This window comes from Littorina saxatilis, linkage group LG7 (genome assembly GCF_037325665.1).
Source record: "Littorina saxatilis isolate snail1 linkage group LG7, US_GU_Lsax_2.0, whole genome shotgun sequence".
NCBI classification, from domain to species: Eukaryota; Metazoa; Mollusca; class Gastropoda; order Littorinimorpha; family Littorinidae; genus Littorina; species Littorina saxatilis.
In genome coordinates this window covers 34,715,059-34,720,058 of record NC_090251.1, presented here as the reverse complement: position 1 = coordinate 34,720,058, position 5,000 = coordinate 34,715,059, and the positions used below count along the sequence as shown (strand labels likewise).

The 5,000-nt window shown below is 43.7% G+C and overlaps 1 protein-coding gene across 1 annotated transcript in view; it reads right to left on the bottom strand.

The window, feature by feature from the left end:
* LOC138971275 (uncharacterized) overlaps positions 1 to 5,000 on the bottom strand; it is a gene marked incomplete in the record, with an annotated part of 108,016 nt that overhangs the window by 75,142 nt on the left and 27,874 nt on the right.

Sequence of the window (5,000 nt, the reverse complement as noted above, 5' to 3'; positions counted from 1 at the left end):
TCTCTCTCTCTCTCTCTCTCTCTCTCTCTCTCTCTCTCTCTCTCTCTCTCTCTCTCTCTCTCTCTCTCTCTCTCTCTCTCTCTCTCTCTCTCTCTCTCCCTCGCTTCATGCGTGTGTGATAGCCTTATTGCCAACGTATAGCGACATCGTATCAGCAAAAAAACAACAATAATATGTTTTTTTTCAAATCTGCATGGCCATCGCCCCTAAGAGGGAATAATCCTCCAGTGGTGACAATTACTTTTTTTGCATTTTATTGAGAAAAAACCCATCAACTCGTTCGCAAGATTTGACACACCCACCGGCAATTAATCTTTAGCTTGGTAATCATGTTGTTTATAGGGTGGATCAATCTGGGTAGCCTATGCAGAGATAAAGCAGAATGATCAGGTTATGTTCACCCACGAGCACTGGTCATGCAATGTCCATTGTTCGAGTACATCAACATTGAAAAGAAAAGAAAATTGTACGATTGGTTGCTTGTTTTGTTAAGTTAGTGATGGTGGTATTCGGCTCGGGTGGTTTGTTATTTTTTTTTTTCATGAGATCTCCAATGTTTTACGTTTGATTCAAATTATAGTGACTGTATAATAGTATTTTGTTTACATCATCAAGTCAGATCTGTCATTAGATACGATAACATAAGATGAGATAAGATAAACAAAAATCAATTCTTATTCCTTCAGGGTTATACAATAATCACTTTTAATTGTTTGCGTCCAAACTTCATCTTGAATATATAAAGAGAAAAATAGAGACACACAGAGAAAAGGGAGACAGAGAGAGGGAGACAGAGAGAGGGAGACAGAGAGAGGGAGACAGAGAGAGGGAGACAGAGAGAGGGAGACAGAGAGAGGGAGACAGAGAGAGGGAGACAGAGAGAGGGAGACAGAGAGAGGGAGACAGAGAGAGGGAGACAGAGAGAGGGAGACAGAGAGAGGGAGACAGAGAGAGGGAGACAGAGAGAGGGAGACAGAGAGAGGGAGACAGAGAGAGGGAGACAGAGAGAGGGAGACAGAGAGAGGGATAGCGAAACAGAGAAGCAGACAGGCAGACAGAGAGAAAAAACCCAGAGCTAGTGACAGAGAGGCAGAGAGGCAGAGAGAGAGGGGGGGGGGGGGCAGGCAGCGAGAGAGAGAGAGATAGAGAGAGAGAGCGAGAGAGAGAGAGAGAAAGAGAGAGAGAGAAAGAGAGAGAGAAGGGGGGCTAAGAGAGATAGAGAGAGAGAGCGAGAGAGAGAGAGAGAGAGCGAGAGAGAGAGAGAGCGAGAGAGAGAGAGAGGGCAGGCAGAGAGAGAGAGAGAGAGAGAGAGAGAGCAAGAGAGAGGGGAGAGAAAGAGAGAGAGTGAGAGAGAGAGAGAGAGAGAGAGAGAGAGAGAGAGAGAGAGACAAAGACAGAGAGACAGAGCGAGAGTGAGTGACAGACAGACAGACAGACAGACAGACAGACAGACAGACAGAAATATGGTACATCCTTCCACTTGGACACATACTAAACATCAACACCCTGACGTGACTGATATCTGTTAAACGTTGGATTTGTGTGTGAATTTATTTCTTAAAAACACACGAGTGGCTTTCACAAAACTAGTTCATGAATAAAAGCACCGTGCTGTGCACAGAGAGCACACAGACTTTTGATTGTTGGTATGTGTCTCAATAAGGGGATCGTGAGGAAATAATCGTGCACAACACCACAGATCTGTAAAGGTTTTTTCAATCTTTTTACCTCCACACACACACACACACACTCACACATACACACACTCACACACACACACACACACACACACACACACACACACACACACACACACACACACACACACACACACACACACACACACTGTATTCTGAAACACGCAAAGAAACAGCTTGAATGTAACTCATATAAATGTATGTTAAATGTATGTGTATTGTATATACGTGCCAATGTATATTTGTAAACTTGTCTTTATATATACTAGATGAATACCCGCTTCGCCGGGTACGGCTGCGCCGGGAAGAAGTCGATCCGAATACCCGGCTGCGCCGGGGACCCGGCTATGCGCACCGCACGGAGGAAGGGAGATAATCGCGGCTAAAACACTGGAGAAGATAAGGAAGAGTTACTGGTAGTGGATCCAGACACACACAAAAAAAAATCGGTTCAGCACAAAAAACAAAATCGGTTCAGCGCTGCGCGCTGAGAGCACGTGTTGAAATATCTCATCGACCAGGTTGTGTCCCGGGTGTACCTGAATATGCCCACCAAATTTGAAGCAGATCCATCGAGAACTTTGGCCGTGCATCGCGCACAGACACACAGACACACAGACACACATACACACAGACACTAGTCGTATATATATATACTAGAATACTAGAATGAATACCCGCTTCGCCGGGTAGCCGGCTTCGCCGGGAAGAAGTACTTAGAGCCGTACGCCGGCTTCGCCGGGTCCGAACAATGGACCCGCCAAGCTTAGGTCCCTCCCAGACTCGTGGAATGGGAACAGCACGAAAATGATTCAGTGGCCATAATGCCATTCCTGACCATATCGAGTCCCATCCTTGTCGACGAATGTAACCGTGTTAATCACCTTTGGAGGCGAACTCCACTCAAACAGGACTGAGCAAGTTATGGCTTTTCAAAGGAAGGCCAGTACATAAAATTACACAAAAGCCGCCAGACCACATCACAAACAGAACTGAACAATGCACAGGTGTTGCTTACATAGAGACACACACACTCGCACACACACACACAAAAACACAGAGAAGCCGTATCTATAGAGAGATAGATGACAGTGTATTTTTCGCGTGGCTATAAATTGATTCGACCTTTGCACTTTTACAGTGAGGATAATTTACGGGTCCAATTTACGTTCTGTACACTGCGTTGACCTTCTAAAAATAGTAACGCCGGGAATATCCGAAGACGCTCAGCGCAGTGGACAGCGCAGTGTAGTAACTTACAACTGAACGGGAAAGCCACACGAAGGAAGGGAGATAAACGCCAAACACTGGAGAAGATAAGGAAGAGTTACTTATAATGGTGAAATGAACACAAAAACGAAAATGAGTTCAGCGCTGCGCGCTGAGAGCACGTGTTGAAATATCTCATCGATGATATTGTGTCCGGGGTGTAGCTGAATACGGTGTCCAAATTTGAAAAAGATCCACCGAGAACTTTGGCGTTGTGATGTGGTGTAGCGGCTATGGTGTGTCGGTATGGGGGCCCGGGTAGCTGAGGTGGAACCAAAATAGCTGAGGTGGAACCAAAATCGGTACCGCGCTGCGCGCTGAGAGCACGTGTTGAAATATCGACCAGGTTGTGTCGTGTCCCGGGTCTACCTGAATATGCCCACCAAATTTGAAGCAGATCCATCGAGAACTTTGGCCGTGCATCGCGCACAGACAGATACACAGACAGACACACAGACACTAGTCGTATATATATATAGATATAGATATAGATATATAAAAAAAATCCAAAAAAAATCAACAGCTTGGCTGCTTCATGTTCAGATCTGAAAAACAAAGGGACGTTTCAAGCGCTTTGTTTCCGTCCCATGGTTTCTCAAGTTTTGTTCGTGAGCTCTGCCTCATTTGATCATGATTTGTGTGTACAGATTTGTGCTGTATTTATCTTGCAGATTGACACATGAGTCAGTTACGAACTGAGGAATACATTCCCACTGTGTAGGGGGGAAAAAGCGACCAGCATACAGTTGGTGTGTGTCCGAAGTGTGTGTGTGTGGGTGTGTGTGTGTGGGGGGGTGCAGGGGAGGGGGGCGAAGTGGAAAGCAGGTGTCTTCAACTGAAAAATATCGATACCGGACTCAACACAGACAACTAATGAGCTAGACACTTTCGTCACTGCGTCATTTCATTGATGGATTAATTTGACGATGTTTTCGTGAAGTTTTCAATGACGAAATCCACGACCGGCTACGATTGAAAGGTACAGTGTAGCCCTGTATTCAGATTGCACATGTGACCTTCTGGTAGTGAAAAAGCAGTTAATCGTTTCCTGTTCGTCTCATTAAGCTCATCAATAATGAGCCAAAGCAATCTGTCAAGTTCAGATTTGCCAGGAATAACACCGCTCACGTTTTTTTCTGAAAAAAAACCCGTTGGAATTAAACAGAGAGATTTAACGAACAAGCAAAATTTTAAACAAGCAAACCAAACAAACTGCGGAATGAAAGGACAAACGAACAAACAAGATGAATTAACATCAGTACCAAGAATATACTTGCATACTGCATTTCGCAATCCGTTTTTGAGGACGATTTTCCTATTCGCAAGCTTTTTCTTTATAATTTACTGGAAATCGCACAGAAATGATTTTCAAGATACACGGCAGAAATTAATATGTAAAGCGCTTTGAGAACGTCAAGCGCTATATAAATCTCCCAAATGAATAAATAAATAAATAAATAAAATAAAAGTGCTTTGTTCACTAATAAGCTCTGGGGAATTCAAATTCATTAAGAAATAAGGGCCTCTCTGTGGCATTTCTGTATTTATAGCTGTGCAGAAATTAGCATTTAAAAATGAATTCGACAAATTGACAGGCACCAATCTTAAACCAGAGAATTTCGTACAAACAAGGTCTCACTTCTGTAAGGAAATTATGTTCTCCGTATATAAACAACACCAGGCATAAGAAAATCCACACAACTCTCCACACCTAAATAGTGCTCGGAGCGGTTGCATGGTTTGAATAGATCCATGTTCAGAAATAACTCTGTCAAGGTTTTAAAAGTTGTGGAAGAGTTGTTTTTCCTTGGGAAAAACTGAGACAAACCACATTGACATTTTAGGCCATTCTTCTTCTTCTTCTTCTTCTTCTTCTTCTTCTTCTTCTTCTTCTTCTCCTTCTCCTTCTCCTTCTTCTTCTTCTTCTTCTTCTTCTTCTTCTTTTTCTTCTTCTTCTTCGTTCATGGGCTGAAACTCCCTCGCACACTCGTGTTTTTGCACGAGTGGATTTTCACGTGCAGGCCATGCATTCGA